The sequence below is a fragment of the Polyodon spathula genome, chromosome 11 (assembly GCF_017654505.1).
Source record: "Polyodon spathula isolate WHYD16114869_AA chromosome 11, ASM1765450v1, whole genome shotgun sequence".
NCBI classification, from domain to species: Eukaryota; Metazoa; Chordata; class Actinopteri; order Acipenseriformes; family Polyodontidae; genus Polyodon; species Polyodon spathula.
Window position 1 is genome coordinate 7,662,349 of NC_054544.1, and position 24,177 is coordinate 7,686,525.

Below are 24,177 nucleotides of genomic sequence, written 5' to 3' on the forward strand. Positions count from 1 at the left end.
AGTCACACTGAGAGTTTCAAACAATGTGCAGTATAGACTGTACAGTTTATAATTACATTACTGCAATGGAAAGAAATATGTCAATAGCTTTCAGTCAAGGTACCCTGTACTGTAGATTTTAGAATATACTTTATTTTACACGTATGTGCACTGCAATACATTAAAAAATAAACAAACAATACTCTATTATATACTGCTTATTATACAAGTAAAAAAAAATGTATCATTGAAAAAAAAATAAAAATAAAAAATAAATAGAGAATGCCACTAAGGAGCAGATGTACTAAATTGTTGCGTCTGTCGCAATCGTTGCAAACCAGTCGGAAGTGTAGTGTGAAATGAACTAAACAAATGACTGTTAGCATCAGAGGTAGGGAACCTTCAAGTCATGACCAAGATATGGGTTTCCCCTCACACAAGCCCTTTCAATTAAATGAGAGCTAGTCACAAAGCAGTTTTATTGAAGAGTACAAAATGTATATAAATCTGCACAGTAAATCTCACAATGTATTAAAGAGATTGTAATTAGAAAATGTAATTATCAAGTTCAGGTAAGATTGAAAGAAACACCAGGATCAATATGTAGAGGCTAAACTTGTACAAAGACAGCAATACCATACAGAGCACAGTTGAGACAGACACTGAAAATATAAAAGATAAAGTGATATCAATGTGAAAAGGAATTAAGTAAATATAAACCCACAAAAACACCAAGTGCAACATTAACCAGAAGGGTAAAAAAGTGCAAACCAATTCAAATACTGTCTATGCAAACAGTGGTAGGGCTGCACTTTCTTGTAGATAGATATATAGTGCAAAAGGAACATTCAATAATTTATGCAAAGTGAAAACACAAGGTGTATAGTAGAAGGAAGAATTATATTTAGATAGAGAGAGAATCCGTAATCACAAATCGTAAGCAAATAGTGATAAAAAAATAAACAATCGCTAACAGTAAATAATAATAAACATTAAAAACAAATAAGCAATAATCGGCGCTCACAACCTAAAAGAGAAGAAACAAAGAGTGAGCCATAATACACAACTTAAAAACTAAATACTGCACAAAATAATAATAAAAAACAAAAACAAGACGACTCCCTGCACTTTGCCCTACAAAATACCTGCAAGAACAATAATAATTTAAACCAGCAAAAGACAATTGGCAGCAAATTGGCAACCTGATTTCTTATTCGTACATTGACGTTTCATTTTCGAAAAATAAATTTTTATTCAGTTTAGAACACTTCTGATTAAAAACAAAAGAGGAAATACAAAGCAAAAGTACTTGAACTTTTATCATCTGCATCAGATTTCAATTTCACATTATGATAACAAATTAAAATAATTATATATAATTTCATTCGTACTTATGGTTGTTCATTTTTGTTAACTAACATTTTGTATTCAAAGCAAATCAAACCGTTTTATTTAAGCGCACACATCCTGACTAATTTAATTACCGTTTGAAAGGCGCAGGAATGCCGGTGGTAGCTGCTAGCTTGTTGTCTTCAGACGGTTTATCAACAGTTTTCTGCCGTTTAGACCAAAACAAATAGCATTTTCTTTTTTTAAATTGTTAATTTTTTCCTTTCCTCTACCGCTGTCAGGCCATACTTCACGTCTCTCACTCAGGATTCCGTCACGTTGTGCGTCCGTTTGTACTGCAACGTATAAAGTTGTGTCCATTGTCCAATCAGAAGAGTTCAAGTTTGAACCGCTAATGAATGACAGTAAATAGCCCAATCACAAACATTAATTTGAAAGACGTGCTATGGCAGACAACAAGCATGTCATTGGTCAGTTGTGAATGGCGGTTCATGTGTATACTAATTGAAAGCGGTACTGATTGAAGCGTATTGAGGCCACCGAAAAAAAAAATGTTTTCAGCACTAAGCCACTGCCTGGCAGAAATCGGGTGGGGGGGCGCATATATATATATATATATATATATATATATATATATATATATATATATATATATATCAATCAATTGGTAACAAATGTTCTCAAAATGCAATAAGTTTACAGAAGCTTTTCAAACTTAAGGTTTTGTATATAACATGGTTCTCATTTTCTCATTTTTCAAAAGGCATTCAATTACTTGCTTTCCCCCACCAGTGTAAATATTTTGTAAGGCAATTGGTTACAGCAATACTGCAGATGCCTAAAGCCAAGTCTGTTTAATTTGATACAGCATGCTTTATATATATACATATATATATATAGGTCTGGATTCTGGTGCAACTGACCTTGAATATGGGGTAGGTCACAAAAAGGCATTTCTATCAATTATTTTTACATCATAAAGACAAGATCTGGCTAGCTCAGAAGTTTATTTTATGTGTCTTCAAAGTATTTCTTTTGATTTCAGAAAAAGTAAAGGTTTTAGTCAACATATGCAGACTGCAGAATCCTTCAAGGAAATCTCTTTTAGGATTCAAGAGTATGTCTACTTTCTCTCTCTTTTTTAAAGCTCCCTTAAGGGCTGTGTACACACTGAATAACCCCATGTTTTGACAAACTTAGGTGGAACAAAATGTAACAAGTCTTCTATGTTCTGTGTTTTGAAGCCTTTTCTCAGTTCTGACAGACAGCTCGGTACCCATTTGATGTCTGCTTGCCGGTCAAGGATAATGGAGCATCATGGGACTGTTGTCATCTTTGTCAATAAAATGGCCAGAGGGAGACTATGCAAAAGCTACCTTTCTACTCGCTGTTCCCCTTCTTCTTCTCAAGACATGTGAAGAGCCTGTGTCAGTTAGGTCACCTTATTTCAAATTGATGTATCTTGATAATAGCATTATGTATAACCCAAAACATTTGACAGGCATTCCTTGAGTGGTTCTTTTGCTTGTGTGGGTTTTCTTTCTTTTAATTCCTGTCTTCTCAATGTCAAACAAAAGCTCTGAAAACTACTGATCATTTTTTGTTTGGATTGAATTTAACAAGATTCCTGTTCTTTGATGTAATTAAGCTCCTGAGGGTTGATCTTGGAGCCGGAGTTAATTTTTTTTTAGCATTGCAGGGAGCTATCAGAGCACTTCAGATGTCTGACACTCTTTCAAGCTTCACAGCACCTCATTCTGCGCTCACATAAAAGAACAAAACAAACAGACTGCCTGGTACTGACTCCTGGACTGATAGACCTGCTTATCTTGACGGAAAAGTCCCTGAGGCCTTTTAACAGGCTCAAAAATTGCCCACCTGTAGCGGAGGAGGCTTCTCAACATTTGTAAAGTCAATTTCTGTTGAGTGAGCAACCTGTGTCACTAGTGTTTAATGACATGTCAAAGATATTTACAATGGAAGGTTTACATTCCTGATGTTTGATATCTGGTGGTGCTAAAACTATTGACACCATTTATATATAGTGCTAAGCCCTTATTACTGTGCAAACAAATATTCCCTTAGGGAACACAAGGACACCTTACCAAAGGGGTGGAATGACTAAGCATAGACTTTACACCCCATACCCTCTACCCCCAACCTCATTGTTCTAAATAGGTTTAAATGCCTGATAACTGGCAACACTGTATGTAACATGCTTCTTGGGCATCTTATCTTCAAACTATATATATATATATATATATATATATATATATATATATATATATATATATATATATATATATATATATATATATATATATATATATATATATATATATATATATAAGCTCCTAGCATGACAATTGGGTCCCTACACTAGACTAAATAAGAATTTGAGAAAATCATATTACTGTTATTTATATATGTATGATACTTAAAGTGTTTATGTTTTGCTTATAGTAATCTGTCAATGACTACATATTACATCTAAGTATAACAATGAAGAACAAATTGCTTATAAATTCTTGCATGCATTTCTTTTGCTTTTTTGTAACACGATGCGTTCGGAGAATGCAAACGTCTTCATATCTGAGGTCATGTAAACGGTGATCTCCTAAGAATAGATTTATTTAGGAGCAGACATTTGTTACTGTTCATGTCCACGTCACATTCAAAAGAGAAAGTTGTTTCAGTGTTTGGTAAATGATGACGTTGCAAAGGAGCTTGTATCACTAACAACATTAAATGCAAGTTAACGTTGACTGACATGTTATAGACATAAACCCGCTGTTATTTGTATATTCATAATTGAACTAACAAACCCCAATTGTGCTCCTTGTACCTGTATTGAATTTAATATAGCTGCTTTTTAAATCACTTAACTACTACAGGGCCTTCCCTGATGTTTAATATTCTTTTACAGACCAAACAGACAGTAAAGAGGTCATTACGTAACACTCCAATTTTAAAAAAAAGAAAAAAATTACAGCTTGGAAATATCCAGCCACAGTCTCTTTTTACGTTTGGGATTTCAAATATTTAAATACTGTTCACTGCGCTGACAATCTTAAGAGCTTTCAAAGGACCTCTGTGTCTTAAATAAACCCTTTGTTAGCGGCCATTGCAAAGCTCACACAGAAGGGCTGCAAATGCACCCTCCTTCCCCAATAAATAAACAATTATAATGTAAACAAAAAAGGGCACAGCATTGCTTTACATGATATCTAAACAATTCTTGAATGGATAAATGTTGTTTGAAGTACTATATTTTTTTTTTTTTTTTTTTTAATTTACTTAAAAAAAAAGAAAACTGCCATTAACAGTAAATACATTTCAACTTGGAAACTCTGCATATATAAAATCTAGTAACAAAACAAAACAAAAAAAACACAATACAGGAAAGGGTGGCACATTAACATGAAGACCCATTATGCATTAAGAAGCAACTTCAGTCAATCATTTCATCTAAAAATCATAGAGCACAATGAGAGCTTGCATACATGACAAAAAAACCCCAAAGATACAAAGGCGCCATCCTTCAAAAAAATAAAAGAGTGCCAATCTAAGATTCAAAAATCCTGTACACATTTATAACTGGCCTGACATCTCTCTAAGGCATCAATTCTGCAAATCAACAGGGGTTATACAATAGTGGTGTACAGTGCCTATAGGAAGTATTAACCTCCTTTGGACGTTTTCACAGTTTGTTGTGTTACAACCTGAAATCTTGATGCATTTAAATGGTATTGTTTTCTGTTGATTTACACAACCTACTCAACACTTTCAATGTGTGAAAAAATATAAAACCTGAAAAATCTATTCACCCCCTTTGCTATGACTCTCCTAAATAAGCTCAGGTGCAACCAATTGCCTTCAGAATTCAAATTAAATGGAGTCCATCTGTGTGCAATAAAAGTGGCTCACATGATTAAATACACCTGTCTTTGTAAGGTCCTATAGTTGGCTAGTGCATTTAAAGCAAAGATACTACCATAAAGACCGAGGAGCTTTCAAAACAACTCTGGGATAAAGTTGTGGAAAGGCACACATCAGGGGAGTGGTATAAAAATATTTCAAAGACATTGAATATCCCTTGGACTACAGTCAAGTCGATCATTAAGAAGTGGAAGGTATATGGTACCACCCAGAATCATTGGTCAGAGAAGCCACCAAAAGGCCAATCACAACTCTGAAAGACCTACAGCGTTCTATGGCTGAGATGGGAGAAACGGTCCCTGTGTTAACAATAGCTCAGGTACTCCACAAATCTGTGGAAGAGTGGCAAGAAGGAAGCCATTTCTGGAAAAACCCATGTAAAATCCCGCTTTAAATTTGCAAAAAGGCATGTAGGAGACTGAAAAGATATGGCAAAAGATTCTGTGGTCCGATGAAACAAAAATTGAACTATTTGACATAAATGCAAATTGTTAAGTCTGGAGCAAACCCAACACAGCACATCACCCAAGTAACACTGTGAAGCATGGTGGTGGCAACATCATGCTATGGGGATGCTTTTCATTGGCAGGGACTAGGATGCTTATCAGGGTAGAGGCAAAATGGATGGAGCTAAATACAGGCAAATCCTTGAGGAAAACCTGCTTCAGTCTACAAAAGACCTAAGACTGGGACAGAGATTCACCTTTTAGCAGGACAATGACCACAAGCACAAAGCTAAAGTGACACTGGAGTGGCTTAAAAACAAGAAAGTGAATGTTCTAGAGAAGTCCAGTCAAAGCCTGGACTTGAATCCGATTGGGAATCTGTGGCAAAACTTGAACATTGCTGTCCACCAACGATCCCCATCCAACTTGACACTTGGACAATTTTGCCAAGAAGAATGGGTGAATATTGCATGATCCAGATGTTCAAACCTGGTAGAGACCCCAAAAGACTCACATTTGGTTCTACTACGTATTGACTCAGGGGAGTGAATACTTATCTAACCAAGACATTTCAGGTTTTCATTAACTGTTGTTTCACAATAAAAATTCTCTTGCCTCTTGAATGTGTTGAGTAGGATGTGTAAATCAAAGGGAAAAAAAATCCCATTTAAATGCATCAAGATTTCAGGTTGTAACACACAAAGGAAAAACGTCCAAGGGGGGTGAACACTTACTATAGGCACTGTATATGAAAGACGTCTTTTTAATATTGTTTCAGTGACGTACTGCAGGGGGTAATAAGCAGGGTACTGTAATGAATGCAGTAATCAAATACAGTGCTGGAAACTGATGTATGATGTAAACAGGATTGACTTGCTTATTGTAGCCCTACCCTTCTGCATCTTAAAAACACTGCATGGATGGTTTTCTGAACCCATGTGTTTGTAGTAATATTACAACCAAATGACTTTGATTGAGAGATTCCAACCATGGTGTCCATTAAAAGAAAAAATTGAATGTCTAGGTATGGTTTGTCATTCTGCAGACATGTATTATATTACAATAATGCCATGCTTTCTGGAAATGCCAATGGTTATAAATACTGGCAGAAGTGATCTTAATAAATGGTAACAATTGAGGTCATCCACGATTTAAATTTCCTCCAATAATATCTATTTAGTTCCAGAAATCCTCCCTGATTGGGTCTTTACATTGGCTCAGTTGACAATGTACGTTTCCAATTAACTGGCTGAGTTCCTGGAGGACATGGGCCACTGCCTCATTCCGCACACATGGTGCTTTAACCACATAACCTTGGCTGAAAACACAGCACCACAGCCGACATGCTCAACAATGTTATATTTCTGTAAGACAATAATCTTTGAAATTAATGTGGAATGTGGGCTTCACTTTGAACTGGCAGTATTTATGCTTCACTATTTGAAAAATAAAAATAAACAGGAAAATCTTTAAACCCTAACAATTAAATCTCTCGATAATACTTGGCAACTAATCACAATGGCTCCTTTGTGAAGCCTACAACGTGGCAAGTAAATATGGTGAAATGGTGGAATACATACATTCAAGCAAGTTTATACATTAAATGTCAAACACTATGAGGTAATTTGTCTATTCCCTATTACACATGAGCAAGGACACCATTAGGATCTAAGAAGACTGGATACTTTTAGAGATGCAGAATTTATAGATCTAAATCTCCATCTGAAGCACCATGCTGTGCGATATTGTAAAAACTGAACACTGTACAACATATAGAACATATATAACTTACCTGACAAACATAATAATAATAATAATAATAATAATAATAATAATAATAATAATAATAATAATAATAATAATAATAATACAGTATATATTCTTCTTCACAAAAAGAAGAGTTCTCGACGTATTGATGTACACAAGGAATAATTAACCTGCTATAGTACACAATGGCTTTATATTTTCCAGGCAATTCCTACACTGAGAGATGGAGAGAGTAACAACAACCGATATAGTTATTTTCAATAGCCGCACAAGCATTTATTATAGAACCAATGTGAACAGGTGGCTTCGCCTCTTTGACTCTTTAGTGTCTACTATTGGGTAAGCAGAGAAGTACAGGAGAATGAGAGAAATAGGCAAGTAAGAGACCCTTTGGTGGGGAACTATAAATAATTATATGAATAGTAATTTTTAAAACTATTGGGAAAAAAGGATACCTGCTCTAAACTGTTGTACTATGATTATAGAATGTGCTGTGCTCAATTTCTCATGAGCAAAAGAACAGGCTCATAAAAAAACACAATTAAAAGGGAAGCTACTAAACACATCATCTCATAGTTTATAAATGTTGTTTAATCAATGCAGTTAAGAATGATACCACGTTATAAGTTGGTTTGCTTTCATGCTGTAGAAAGAGGTGCGGACAAAACGGTGAAAACAGTTGAGAAATGGAAAGATCCTCCTCTCGATTGGTCAACATGTTCTAATCGTTCTGTTGGTTTTCTATAAACAGTATTAGAGTTCCCATTCCTTCATACACAAGTCAAACATTAGAATGACATGACACCAGAACACTGCGTCACAGAAATGCTCAGCTCTTAGTATGTCAGGGAAATGGTTTTCATCAAACAACTTTGTAACTGTAAAAAGAGACTCCAGATTTTGCCCAGAATTCCTCGAACATGCACAAAATGACAAGATTCCTTAGTAACAATCACCAAGAGCAATATTTCTGTGTTGATAACAACGCAATATCAAATCATAGAAAAAGGGTGTACAAGTATGTGCAATATTTAAAAAGAAATACATATTTAAATATATATTCCACTGATATAGTAATGTTCTTTGAGTACTGCCGCTTGTGAATGCTGTAGAAATGCGTGAAGGAGCTTGTTGCAGTTTTGATAGATGAAGATGAAGAACTGTGTTCCTGTCAGTCAGACACAGAATGTTAATTACACAATGCATTCCCTTATTTCAAGTTAACTGAAACATCTGGAAATAAATGTAAAACAAGAATCAGGCTACTTGGATTTAATAAGACCCATGTTATGATTTAATCTGATGCAGTAACAATTTAGAAAGCTGAGACCAAGTGACACATTATGTGCAATTTAATTTCTGCATATTGTTGTCAACCAGATAATTTCTGTAGTGTGTTACAGTACAATTATATTGAAATGCACGTGTGTAACCTCTCACAACCCCTAATCTTCCCTTGCTGTGTATGTGGAACATTTATGTCCCATGTTATTGCCTCTTGAACTCCATTTCCACTAATCAACTGACCCCTGTAATCCACTCTTGTGTTTCCCATTTCCTAGTTCCCAATAAACCATAACTAACTGGGGACCCATTCAATCCAAGCTAGCACACACACACGCACACACAAACACACACACACACACACAAACACACACACACACACACACACACACACACACACACACACACACACACACACACACACACACACACACACACACACACACACACACACACACACACACACACACACACACACACACACACACACACACACACACACACACACACACACACACACACACACACACACACACACACACACACACACACACACACACACACACACACACACACACACACTAATTAGCAATCAAATTTACACCTTCATCAGTGCTGCACTGACTTGTTTTTTTCAAATACTTATTGTATTGAATTCTACCAAATAACCATATAACATTTAAAACTGAAAAGGCCGTCTTTTCAGTTTTAAAGTTCTATTGTTCTTTAAAAAATACAGTACGGTATGGCAGATTTATTGCTGAACTGTGAATACAATTTCCTATCCAGTTTGAAAGATGATTCTCTTGATCCCTTAAATAAATACACTGGCCTAAATATGTAGAGAAAAGGGAGTTGAACTGATATTCCAGAGAAGTGGCCAGCAGAAACAGATGCATGGTTTAACTAAGCTAATGGAATGAACAAGACAGTGGAAAGATAAATGAAAGTGTTCCTGAGTTCAACCTGATGCAATAACATATACTACCTATGCCAACTTCACTTAATAAATGTGTGTTTTGCTTATTTGGCAGATGTCTTTATTAGTATAATTTTTATTACATTTGAAAGTGACGCTCAGCACTTCTTGCAAAATATTCCAGTTTCTCCACAAAGATTTGGGGTCACTTCGTCTGAGTAAAGCAGTACAGAGAAAAGGTGGATTTAAATGGTTCAGGTTTCATGACATTCTGAAATGCTTAGAAGTTTTTTTTTGTTTCTTTTTAAATGACAATTAGTGCATTGCATTTTTTCTCCAGACCTACTTCTTGTTTTATTTCTTATCTTAAGCGATTATTGTTCTTATTGGAAAACAGTTCTAAGACTATCTGATATATTTTACACAATGTATTTCAATTAAATGTAGGGGTTGACAGTAACTATCCCTAAATATGGTTTTAAAATGTAATTGCAAAATTAAGTATTTAATCAGAAATGTATATAATTGTTCAAGCCACTATACTGCTCATCAAAATCCTGGGATACGGAAAGGAATGGCTCCCAATTATTATAGATGCTGGTGGGCAGCTTTATAAACACTTTAAGTTACAGGACACAGTTCTGTGCAAGAAATACAATTGAATTATTTGATAAATGCAGTGTATATATTGTAATTACAAGGTATTTATTTGAACATTACTTGGTAAGCTATCAGTTGAAGTTATAGTGTAAGTAGGGAGTAACAGAGTTAGCTGTCACTTACAGGGCACAAATTCATAACCAAGTAATAGTAGAAACCATCTTATTAATACGTTATACCACAGTGTGAGTTCAATTACCATATTAGGAGGATACATTAGACAGTATTGGGAGGCATGCTGAGGATGAAAATAAAGTTCCCCCTCATGCTGGTGCTGGTTTTCTTAATGGATACATTCAATACTGACCTGTGTATTTTCAGTTCTTTGCAGAAACATCTCTCTTGAGAGGGGTCAGTGGTTCTCCAGAGATGTCATCTGAAATTAGGGCGTCTCCAGAGGGGCAGAGCATATCCAAGTCAGGACATTTAGCTTACAAAAAACAATAAAACAGTTTTCACATGCTTGATACTTATATGTAACATACAAGATCTACAAATATTGTGATGGGAAATATTTTAAAAAAAAATTCAACCGACTGTACTTTTTTCCCATAATAATAATAATAATAATAATAATAATAATAATAATAATAATAATAAATAACAGTATTATGTCTATTATAAAAAAAATCCCCAAGGATGATTATAAAAAAATAAATAAAAATCTGACTAATTCACTGCCAACCAACAAGCTTACTTATCATTAAAAAGGCTGTGTGGTCCAGTGGTTAAAGAAACAGGCTTGTAACCAGGAAGTCCGCACGTTTAGGCAAAGGTTAAGACCAATGATTGGTAGACACAACGGAAGGAGACCCGCCTCCTGCCTCCTCTGCTGTGTTTTTTTTAACGTGTGTGACGTTGTGAGTTGAAAGTAGGAGGAGTATGATTGGTTAATCACTCTGCAGGAGTAGGCAGAATCTCCCTTGTCCACCGCTCCTCTGACGACTGTATATGATATTACTCTCAACTGCATGGAGTATCTTAAGCACGCATGCAAAATAAGTAATATTTTTGCAAATCAAAGTAAATGTATGTGATCACTGTTCATTTTTTGCTTACATTTTTGAGGCGGCAGTGCCTCCCTTGCCAACCCCAAGGAGCCGCCACTGGTCCATAGGCAATGATTTGATTATGGTTGTGTGCTGTGGCTACACAGATTTGAGAAAAAAGAATTCCAGAAGTTTCTGTCATATTATATTAGTCATTTATCGCTATAGTAGATGCTGATGTAACAATCCAACTTCTTCACACAAAGATAACAGTGAACTCCAACCCAGAATAATTGTGTTGCGGTGTGAAAGCTCCTAGTGAAAAAAAATCGATGAACAGATAAAATGAAATTGCCTCTTTCGTATTTAGCGTATTATTAGGGGTAAATAAAAAAAAAAAATACCATTGATTTAATTTGAATAAACAGCTTGATTTTAGCCAGAAAATAGGATATAGTCACGTTACACTAAAATGACTAGGTTACGAATTGAAATGTACAGTAGCTGGTTGTACCCAATCAGTTTCTATTAAGATAGTGGAAAGATATCCAGATGTGCAGCATAATGAAGTCAGCATGAACCCAGCTAAATCCTAATATGCAGCATTAATTTAACCTAAGGTTCTCTCTGACTAAATGTTCCATTACAAATGATCAACTTTACATATGTTCCTGTTTTTAGATCTTTCTTAACAGAAGCACCGTCACAAGGCAATAAAATCCAGAGTGGTTTCCACCTTGAAGGAAACAGCTTCAGTGTAAAATGCCAGTCACACAAGGTCTGCTATTAAAAATATACATAGAACAGTAACACCTGAACACAAGTATCATTTTAATGTACAATTATTGCTTTGTATTCAACATTTGTATATAACTTGGTATGTACTGTATATATAGTAAATCAGTTTGTGTTTATGTATAATACAATATTAATGATTGCAATATATGTTTTTGTCATTTTGTGAATTTTAATTGCTTTCCAAAGAACATCATAACATAGTGGTACTCCATATGCTTCAACTCTTGAAGATATTTGAGCAGAAAATAGAAAAAAAATGAATGTGTGTGTTTTCTTAAAAATAAAACGAACAGCTCCTGCTAATTAAACACATATGAACTGCATTACACTATTACAGTTAGTTGCCACACTTAGCTAGGGTAGCAAAAAGAGAGCACATATAAGACTGCAAAAACATTAACTTAAAATTGAAGCTCATCTTAATCATTAATGCTTTAAACCATTCATGTAGGTTTTGTCCACATCACTGCATTTTATGTTGTCACTGGACAAGGTTGTAATGACCATTTTTAAAAATGTTTTAAGGGGTCCCAGAGTGGCTCTCATCCAGTCAAAGTGCTGCTGCTGGGAGCGCAGGATGAGTCATATAGTTTGGACGGCAAAGAGGCCGAGCTTTGCTGGGGACTCCGAAGGGGGCGTCAAATTAGCTCTCATGCTTAAGGGGTGGGGGGTGGTAAATTGGCAGGGATTACTTCTCCTCAATGTGCAACAGTGAAACCTACTGGCCAGACACTGAGCACATTCAGAGCGTATGAAAAGCAGGGCTGATCTCTGTTTTCTGGGATCGGTCCCTCACCCACCACGTAAAAGTGATTCTGGCTTTAGACTTGTGAGGTCGGAGGGCACGCCTATGCCCTCAGAACATCTGTTCTGTGTGGAGACTCACTGCGGTAAGGAAAAAAAAAAAAATATCATAATTGGTCACTCTAAAATTAAAAAAGGAGAAAAAAAATGTTTAGCACCTCATCCACAATTTAGATTTTCTTTAATGAGATGGAATTTAAACCTTATATTTTGTATAAATATCTCATACTAAACCAAATTTGTATGAATTATTCAACCAGCAGATTTCTGTGGATACTGATTTAACAGAGGGATTTCTAGTTTCAACGCAAATAAGATTTGACTGAGTGTACTGTAATATACTTTTGAATGGAGTTGCAGATACAGTATTTAAATAGAAAAAATATTGAAATGTGTGCAGGCAGTGGTAACCCACAACACATTTCACTATGTGTTCACTGTTACTGTATATACAGTTTATTCACATTATTTATTTTGGCAGAAGTAATTGCAATCCGAAATCAGACAAAAAAACAAAAAAAAACAAACAATAGCTTAGAACCTGGGAAGGAGGTTGGCTCAGTGGACTGGCATGTAGATATACGTGTTTCCCTGCAGACCTTTAGATGCATTCCCGTTCAGGTTGCTAACTGAATGAAGGACATTTGAATCTGGTAGTTTTTTGGAGGAAATTACAATTGGTTTTCTCAGCCCTTCCTAGTGAAAAACGTTTTCACATCGAAACCAACATCAGAGCTTGCACTAATTAGCACCTTTGCAGGCAGTCTAGCTACGAGATGCCAAGAATTGGACAGGCATAGAGTCTGAATTAACCTCTCATCCACAGGGTGGTCCCTCCAGGCTGATATAAGGCACTGCGGCAGGAAAGAAGAGACTAACTCATTCTGAAAAAAAAACTCATGCTGTTCACTGTGGATAAACAATGGCTTTAGTTCTTTATTACATCAATCTAAGACTTTTCACAAGCCCTGCATTACGCAGTTGATAATGAAGATGTGAGATTTCTATAGTTATAATTTACACAATAGCAAATAAAACAAGTAGTTATTTCCCATGTTCATTGAATACCAAATGCGTTGCTGTAGTTTTCACCATAAAATGTTATTGTATAAAGAAGCTATAGATATAGTTACTGGTCATTAAACTAATCTTGGAAAACAACATTTGTAGCTGTCAAATATTACATTCAGTAGTTCGGGATAAACACCAATCACAACATGTTTTAGTACAAATATTTATTGGGAATGCAAAATTACACAGAAATATATTATATACCCGATTCCTTCAAATTTAAGATGCCCTTTTTTTACAATTTTTTGCATCTCAAAAATAGCCTGCTTCTTAAATTTGAGTAGAGTATAGTGATGAGCGTATTAAAGCCCTTTCACATATCTGAAACATTATTATTATTATTATTATTATTATTATTATTATTATTATTATTATTGTTTAACTATTTAGCAGGAGTCTGTACAGCCATACAATTGAAAATTGAAACATCTATTTGATGTAATACTAAAATGGCTAGAATTAACCATAAGAGTTTTATAGAGATTTTTATTTTTATTTTATTGTTTTATATTTCCACTATCTTATGACCAAACTATTCCTTATTATGCATATTAACATACTGAAGAACTGCTGTATTTTAAACAGCACATCATATAAGCAAATTTTTACTTCATTGTCATATATCAATTATTTATATTTGTCCAAAAATCTTTGGTATGTTACCAGGAAAGTAAATTGGCCAACGTTAAGATAAAGGGTCCTCAATCACTAAACGGTGGTAACGTGTTTTGCACGCAGTAAGCCCCTTTACTGCGTGCTTTGTACACCTGCTGTGTTCACTAACCAGTGGCAGGCAACCTAGCGTGTGGAACAAAGTACTGCATTCGAGTCATTTAAATATAATTAAGAATTTTAATGAATGGAAATGTATCCAAATTACATCACAAACTACCGCAAAGGAGGTGTTTAATATGCAAACCATAATCACTTAAGGGCACTAACTTTACAAGGTGCCTCAGCATGTGTTAAAAGTAAAGCTTATTGAAACCAAGAGCTGCACAGGAGAGTGAGAAGAAGAGTCAGGGAGAGAGTATTTGGGACCAGGCAGACATTACTAGGGCTGTGTGAGGAGGAGGTAATAACTAGATACAGATTGAGCACAGATCATACTAGACTTATGCAGGACCTTGGAAAATTCACGATATCACAAATTTTACAGAAATCATGTATTTGACTGCCTACCATGAAAAATATGCATTTTATTTTCTTTTCAGTATTTTAGATTACTCTTCACCTCCCCAATCATTTCATTCTTTATAAAGTGTCAAACTCAAAGTCGTGCATTTGGTTACTACGGCAACGGGGTCAATTAAATACCGGCTTCATGACTGGTGAATTCCTCATACTGTACAATGACTTAACATATAACAATTTCGGCTATGTTAATATATTTATATAGACACCGTGTACGTGCGATATTTAAGTATGCTATGCTTAAAATAGCTTTAAAATATACAAAATAAACTGTTAATGTCCAATAAATGAATGTACACAGAATGAGAGTTGAGGTGCAGTCACAAATACAAGCAAGCAAACAGCATCTAATGTTAAAAAGTGACATTTTGCCAAACACCTTTTAAAAAGTAAATAGTTAAATTTTAATTGACTATGCAAGTGCTTTGCTGACTTTTGATTAGTGAAACAAAAAAAAAAAACAGAGGGAGATCAAGTTGAACAAACAAATATTTATTTAATTTGCAGAGTTAAACATAGATGTTCCATTAATAATTACTTTCTCTGCTTTGACTGTCCTTAATGTTTCATTGAAGTTAATGTTCACGCTGATTGAGCTCCAAAAAGCCTTTCAGAATTCTCTACCACTTCTACTGCTAATACATTTAGCTCCTGGTCTGTAGTCTTTAGATTCCTCACTCTGTCCTCCTTTGTCATTGTGACAAACTCAGAACTATACTCCTTTATATATAAATAACTTCTTTATATATAAAGTCTACATCCCCTTTCACAATTTCCACCTTTTGTTGCCTTACAGTTTGGAATTAAAATGCATTAATATATACTTCCAAGTGAAAAAAATATGCTAGAAATTTGTAGAAAATGAATTAAAAATGAAAACTGAAATAGCTTGGTTGGGTAAGTGTCCAGCCCACTTGTAATAGCAATCCTAAATTAGCTCAGGTGTAACCAATCGCCTTCAAAATCACACACCAAGTTAAGTTATTAAGCAGTGGAATCTGTATGGAACCACCAAGATCCTGCCTAGATCAGGCCGTCCCTCCAAACTGGATAACTAAGCAAGAAGAACACTGATCAGAAAGGTTACCAAGAGGCCAATGGCAACTTTGCAAGAGCTTCAGGCTTTTATGGCCAAGACTGGTCAAAGTGTGCATGTAACAACAATATCCCAAGCACTCCACAAATCTGGCCTGTATGGTAGGGCTGCAAAAAGGAAGCCATTACTCAAGAAAGCCCACCTTGAATACCATTTAAAGTATGCAAAAAAACACTTCTGTAGCCATGTGGCAAAAAGTTTTGTGGTTTGACAAAACAAAAATTTAACTTTTTGGACTAAATGCAAAGCGTTATGCTTGGCACAAACCCAACACAGCGCATCACCCAAAGAACAAGATCCCTACTGTGAAGCATGGTGGTGGCAGCATCATGTTATGGGGATGTTTCTCATCGGCAAGGACTTGGGTACTTGTCAGGATAGAAGGGAAAATAAATGGCACAAAGTACAGAGAAGTCCTTGAGGAAAACCTGCTGCCCTCTGCAAGAAAGCTGAAACTTGGATGGAAGTTCACCTAACAGCATGACAATTACCCAAAGCACACAGCCAAAGCTACACTGGCGTGGCTAAGGAACAAAAAGGTAAATGTTTAGTGGCCCAGTCAGAGCCCTGACCTAAATCCAATCGAAAATTTGTTGCATGACTTGAAGATTGCTGTCCATCAACGCTCCCCAAGGAACATGACAGAGCTTGAACAGTTTTTTAAAGAAGAATGGTCAAATATTGCCAAATCTAGATGTGCAAAGTTGGTAGAAACCTATCCCAACAGACTCACGGCTGTAATTACTTCCAAAGGTGCTTCCACCAAGTATTAACTCAGGGGGCTGGAGACTTATCCAATTATGATCTTTCAATTTTATATTTTTCATATATAATTTTTTTCTCAATAAAAACTTTTTTCCCCTTAACAGTGTCGAGTATGGTGTGTAGATAAGTGGAAAAAAAAAATCATCATTTAAATGCATAAAACTCTGAGGTACTGACACAACAAAATGTGAAAAAAGTTCAAGGGGGTGTAGACTTTCTATAGGCACTATATATATACACACACTATAATACAACATGTGTAAACCGCGTACAGAATTCCACGCGATGTGACAACTTGCAAATTAATCATTTACCTCGCTTTATTTGTGCATATAATTAGCTTCGTGAATAGAGCTACCACTGGTTCATTTTTGTGCGCGGTGTGACTTCCCCCTGCCATGCAGTAATGCTGGTAATTTATCGCTGTTAAGTGAATGAGGCCCAAAGTAGTCTATGTTCCCATAAAATGAGGAACTGTGTTCATGCAATCATTATTCTTGGGCTTATGAACTAAAGTATTTTAAATTCAGGGATAAAAGGAATTGAACCTAACACCAAAGAAAGTACTTTGATCTGTCTTAATAAGACTTTTAACAACGCTGTTTTTTATTGTTAATGCTTTACTATACCTTCGATAACTATATATTTGTTAATACGTGCCGTTGAAAATATGTAAAACTACTCGTCTTTTCTTTTGGAGATATGCATGTGATGCGATTGGCTTAGAATTGTGTCCATCAAATCTGTCAGTATAGTTTAAAAGCATTTTCCTTGTCAAAATGTCTTTGATAGAAAATAACTGCTGTCAGCTATTCTAATATTAAATATTAGAATTTTCATTGTTATGAAGACTTGTGCTAAGAAAGCATAAGCTTCATACCTCATGAATTTTAAAAGTATTTAAAGCACTGAGAATATCCTTTTTATGGTGACCTTAACCTTTATTAGGTCTTGGAGACAGGTAAGATGGTAAATGTACTAAACTGATTGCCATTGTAGAAGAGTAGTATATAGCTCTTCTAGGAAGGAATTCAATGCTTACCACTTACTGAGAAACAACATTTAACACAGGTTCCAGAGGAGCCCGTGATTTCAGTTTGTCAGCTGGTCTAATGCATAGATTAGTTTATAAGTTTGGCTGCATCACCATTTGGATTAAACACGATCACCTAGGCATTGACCCAGCTGCTTGACAGTCATCATGCGGTCAGCTTGGCTGTGTTTAAAACCAGATTAGAAGCCTATTTGATATAAAATGTTTCCATCACAATACAAATTACATTTGTGGTTTGTAAAATAGCATATCAAATGTTTTGTAATCTAAAAGTAAACTCTTTTTAAAATTACTATTATGACCAGTTACGTATAGATGTTAAAGATGAAAATATTTTTCATGAGTCTATACATCCTAAGAGGGTCTCCTGTTCAATATTAATGTCCCACTGAGCGCTGACACAAAGTGAAATGGGCGGAGATTTGTGATGCATGCCAAAATTAAATCTGATCAGAATGAAAACTCGGCCAATCAACATGCAGTGATTATACTGACTTTAATGGTGGCCAATAAACAGGAGCAGTATGAGGAAACAGAATGCAAGCAGCATGAACTGTGCTGAATGAAAGCGCATTTGAGAAACTCTGCGTAGTGGACTGTGTGAGTGGATGGAATGCATCAGTGTTGAATGAAAAGCAGATTAAATAAGTCCTGGTACCCAGTACCAGCATCAAAATAAGTCCCAGTACAGAGTACAGGTGAGTACTGGCACAATTTCACATGGGTGTCACGTTTCCAATGAGCAATACCTAACTCTTAACATATATATTTTAATTATGCTTTGTATGTTATTGTGTACTTCATTATTGTCAGGCTTTAGGAAAACTTGAGCTTTCTATGTTCAGATTTTAGAAAATGAATGTGGAGCAAATGGCAGCCCTTTATACTCATTTGAGAATAAATATCAACAAGCAAACAGCAAGTTTACAGCCACATTTTAAGAAGTGTTGTTGACAGCACCTGTCAGGTGCAAGTGTGCAAATAACATTGTAAATGACGTCAATAACACATGCTATTTACTCACATGCAAGCTTTTTTTAGAACATTTAATTGTTCTTTCAGTAATCTCCAAAGATGCCTTGAATACTGAAAACGACCTTTTAGTGAGGTGACAGAGTAACTCCATAACTGATTTTTCAGTATTCCCAGACTAACACACACAAAGGTTTGATCGCTCTGTGATGAGAACCACAACCCATTAGGGACTGAATTGAGACTTTCCAATTTGTTGCCCTTGTTAACCATGTCTAGTTCAAACAGAAGTTTCCAGATGTCTGTGATGGAGCTTTAGACAACTACCATGAAACCATTACTTTTACAAAAAATTACAACAGCAATACACGCAAGGAATCTCTTAAGATTATTTTCCCATTCTTTGAATAAGCATTGTATTTGGCCTAAAATGATGATCTGGTCACTGCTGATCTGGGCATGCTGTCACTGAAACACATTTTCCAAAAAGTTTAAATGCAGTCTTATTACTTCACACAATTGGAATTTACAGTATTGAACCAAGTGTTGCAACAATGTGAGAGGGAAGCAAAAGCACAATAGAAATCACAAGGCGCCTCCAGGACAGAAGGTAGAGAGAAATGTTAAATTAATGAGCCCATAAAAACTTGCTGCAAATGAAACGTGTAAATACATTGATCTTTTTTTTTTTTTTTTTAATTTTTTTATAACCTAATGGATTCCTTATGATTTTTACATCGCAGAAAAAACCTGTTCTATTTGCACCAGCACAGCTTCTTAGTAAACACTCTTCTTTCTTATCTGCTCGTTGCCTTCTCCCTAGGCTACAGCAGATTTTTCATTTAGCTAAAAGCTCTGTAAGAGGTCTATGAGAATGATAATCCTACCATGGGCCGCAGCTGGCACTTTCATAGTGCGGATGATTAGTAGAACGTTTTCCATTCGACCTGGAGAAATTCTCTCAGTGGGAAGTTAACATCCACTTACTGTCTTTAGCAGAACATGCTCATCAGTCCCCATCTGACACCCATGAACAGAGGAAGCAGTTTTAATAATGGAAGCAGGGTAAGCGCAGCATTTGGCTTTTTAATAGTATCAGTTGTGGGTATGAAGGCTGATCCCTTTGACCTTGCATCTGATTTTTAATGAATGTTCTTCAGTGCCTGTTGTAAAATCCTATTATTTAACCCTTGTACTGGTATAAACCTACATGCAGATGTGAACTAGCCCCCGCCCCCCTGTCCCTTAAGCCGGTACACAGGTTCTGCATGCATTTGTCTGACAGGTTTAAACATTTATTCAGGTTTCAACCTAATTCCCTGAAGCAGATGTAAGCTTCTATTGAGATATGAATTATCCAGTCCTGCAGATGTAAATCATTATATAATTTAGTGGAAAGCTTTTTAGATATAATTAACCTGTATGAAAAAAAAATGTATATGGATTTAATTTTTTCCTATTAATTCCTTTGGTGGATATTTTATATTGCAGCTTTCAATTAACTTTATTTGCACCAGGCTGTGAGGCCACACATGCGGTAATGTCTCTCGTGGATTTTAACGTATGCCCTTTATGTTTTAAATATGCAAAAAATAATAATAATCAGGGCTGAAGGGTTATATTGGTACTTGTTAAAATAATTTAAAACAGAGGGGGAAAAAACAATACATTCTGTGATTACATTGCATAGTCTTATCAAGATCTGTGCTGTGTAATCATTAGGAACCTGTTGCTGACCAGTCAGGTTCTAATTAAGTGATAGTGCCTGTCGTTAAAGCCTCTACCCTGTGTTAGTTGACCGCAATGGGAGTTATACATCCCGAGCCAAAGGTGAGGGTGCTAACAAAGGTCAAGGTCAACTACCACATTACCCTATTAGAAAACACATTTTCTCATTATTTTCTTTATTATTATTTTCTGAGAAAGTATTATGAAAATAGTTCTGAAAACGTTCATTATGTATGTAATTGTTTATGAACAGACAAATAACTTTATTAAACAAATCTGTTTTTGCTAGTCAGAGTTCCTTATAGTTTATCTGGACAGTGCCAGATATCTAAATGGATCAATAGTACTGAGCTGTCTGTGTATTGATTTGTTGTTGTTGAAAGATGTTGGTTTCTTTCTTCTGTGCCAAGTATTGATTGTCTGGTTTTGGTGGATAATAAAATACATTTGGACCAATTGTGTCTTTATTTAGCATTTGCTGTCCAATAGATGTGAACTGAGCTTTCAATACAACAAGTCAAAATGAAAATGCAGGTACTTGAGCAGATGGATTGTAAATCTGATTCACTGTTGATGTTGTGATGTAGCAGCCAGCATCTACTGTCCGACAGAAGCTCACTAGAGGAGGCTGTGGTACTGAATCAATTTCTAATGGTTAAAAAAGTCCTGTCTGTAGAATTACAGCCCTAAATTATATATAAAGCAGAACAATTGGGAAACTGTATACAATGCCTTTTTCTTTTCTTTTTTTTTTTTTTTTTGTAACAGCTGACAACTGTAATATGTTTTTTGTACATTCTTGTACTTTCAGGCCAGTAGGTAAGCTATGGTGCTTCAGGCCTTCATCAATATGACTTATTTTTCAACACCACATCCAGTGCTTGATACCTTACGTGGCTGATTGATGGACCTGTCAGACCAAAGATTCCTAAATCGAGATGGATTTCAGAGAACTTTATGTAAGAATATTATTTTTAATGTTGCAGTTTCCCTGGGCCACCCAAGATTCTACACCTGTGTACAATCATCAATTTACAGTTCTTTGAAATGGTCTTGTTTCAGTCCTAAATGAGGAGGACCTGAGACCTGCTTTTTAATGCATTTCACTAATTAATGTGCTACCCTGCCCCAGATTATGTACAGATTTATAATAGTGATTAAGGGCTGCTCAGAGAATTACACTTGCCTTCTACACTCAACACAAGCTGCCTGACAGTAAGAAATGATGGTATTGGTTCTTAAGAATTTCTAGACCATATTCATTAAGGATTTACCGCTGTTAACAACTGTGGGAAAAAAATAAATAAACAAAAAACAAACAATAACATTAAAATGCTTAAAATTAATTATATCTAAAAAAACATTTCTGTGTTCCATAGTAAAATAAATAAATAAATAAATAAATAAACATTTTATTGTATCTCATGTGCTCCAACATTTCCCAGACCACAATTATATTATTATGTTTTATTATTTTAATTCAAAGGGTGCACACAAACTGAACTGAACTGAAATGAACTAGCTGTTGTACATTTACAGTTTGTGCAAATCCACAGTACGGACAGGTGTGTAAACCAACAACCCTTCTGAACTAAAAACCCGTTCTGAGAAGAGTCAGATTTATACAACATGAAAAAACTTTATAAATGGATTGTGAAAGCAAATGTTTCCAGCAAAGTTTTATTTAATACTAGTAGAACTTCAGGTTAAATAACAGAACCTCACTTAAACCAATAATATAAGTGTTCATATAAGTGGTATAAATCTTCAACAGTTAAATATCGCACCTACCAGGCAATTCTGCTAATATTAAACATGAAGTGCCAGATCATTATATATATATATATATATATATATATATATATATATATATATATATATATATATATATATATATATATATATATATATATATATATATAATTTCTCTCTTCCAATAAGCTTAGGATTATTTCTAAGTTAATACCTGTGGAGATGGCAAAGCCTGAAGGATGGGATTACTTAAAATGGCATTTTTAATGTGTGACACCCTAATTTTAATGTGTGAACAGGAATACATCAGAATTTAACAAAAATAAAATCTTCTGATGTCTTTCTCCCTCCCACTGAAACCTGCTTGAATTCTGAATGACAATAGACTATTGTCAGAATGGAAGGACAAAAGAATTTGAATTGGAATAGAATACACCCATAACTGTTTTAGGTACAGTCTGTGGGTAAGAAGTTTGATGTTTGGGATTGGGTGTCAGTTTACACATACTAGAAACTTAAGCATCTGAAGTGGCGTAGAGGAAATCAATTTTATCAAGTTCAGCGTATAAAATAAGACTATGTAGAGGAAGCTACAGACATGAATAGAAGCTACAGTCAAACAGAACAGAATGTAGGAAACCCCTTTTGACCCAGAAAACATGGTAAAGGTGGTAGCAGCTAAAACATTGGGAGTTATTGAAGGAACAATCTGAGTCTGTTCCGGGGGTAACAATACTAACAAGTGACACGTCTCAATGGTCCAGCTTCTTCTCATTCCTAACATTTCTTATGCTGCTGTGTTCTGCCAACTTTCCCCATTGGGAAACACAATTAAGTTTAGCTCACATAGAGCTTGACTGTCCAACTATTTCTAAGGAACCATATAAACTATATTTGTATCCTGGATTCAGCAGGGTACCTCCTGTTTATACTTGCTGGACTCTAGTTTCAAAATTAGTCAATAGTATTACTTGCCTGAGGTATTTACAAGGTAAACACCACAGACATCAACACCCAAGAGCATGGTTGAAATTGAAATATTTCAAACCCAAAATACTAAAAATACACAACAAATCAGATTTACTTTTAACAATGTGTATGAAATGTAGGGAGACACAATGGAAATTAATATAATTGGCATGAAAAAAAACAATAATTAAACGGCAATAAAATATTTACTATTTTTTTTTAGATCCAATGTACAGTTTTAATTTTACAGATATGCCAGTTAATATCCTTTTGGTAGAAGTCATTGTTATTCAAGCTCATTGTTAAAAATGTTGTTTTGTTACTTTAAAGAACCATGCTGTGAAACTAGCAAAAAATCAATAATGGACATAAAGCTGAGGCCTAGCAGACTTGACACCAAACACAGAAAGGTAAATGGTTGGAACCTTAATTACTTTGATCCGTCATGCATTGTAGCGTTGTGTCAGAGAATCCAGTGCCATGACAGACACAGAACAAAGGGCATGGCTGTTTTTCATAATATCTCAACTCCCTCCAAATGGTTGATTAATAAGCTTATTGAACCTGTGCGCACAGGGCTGCATTCTAAAGGGATTTTCTTTTCCTATAGTGATCATTTATTCATTCTGTTTAGAGTAGTA

At 35.3% G+C, this 24,177-nt stretch overlaps 1 long non-coding RNA gene across 1 annotated transcript in view; it reads right to left on the minus strand.

Moving 5' to 3' along the window:
- LOC121322647 overlaps positions 1-24,177 on the minus strand; it is a 53,146-nt gene that overhangs the window by 16,531 nt on the left and 12,438 nt on the right. The window contains exon 2 of the long non-coding RNA XR_005951067.1: positions 10,652-10,774. This is a non-coding gene — a long non-coding RNA (uncharacterized LOC121322647). The remainder of the gene's footprint in view (positions 1-10,651; positions 10,775-24,177) is intronic.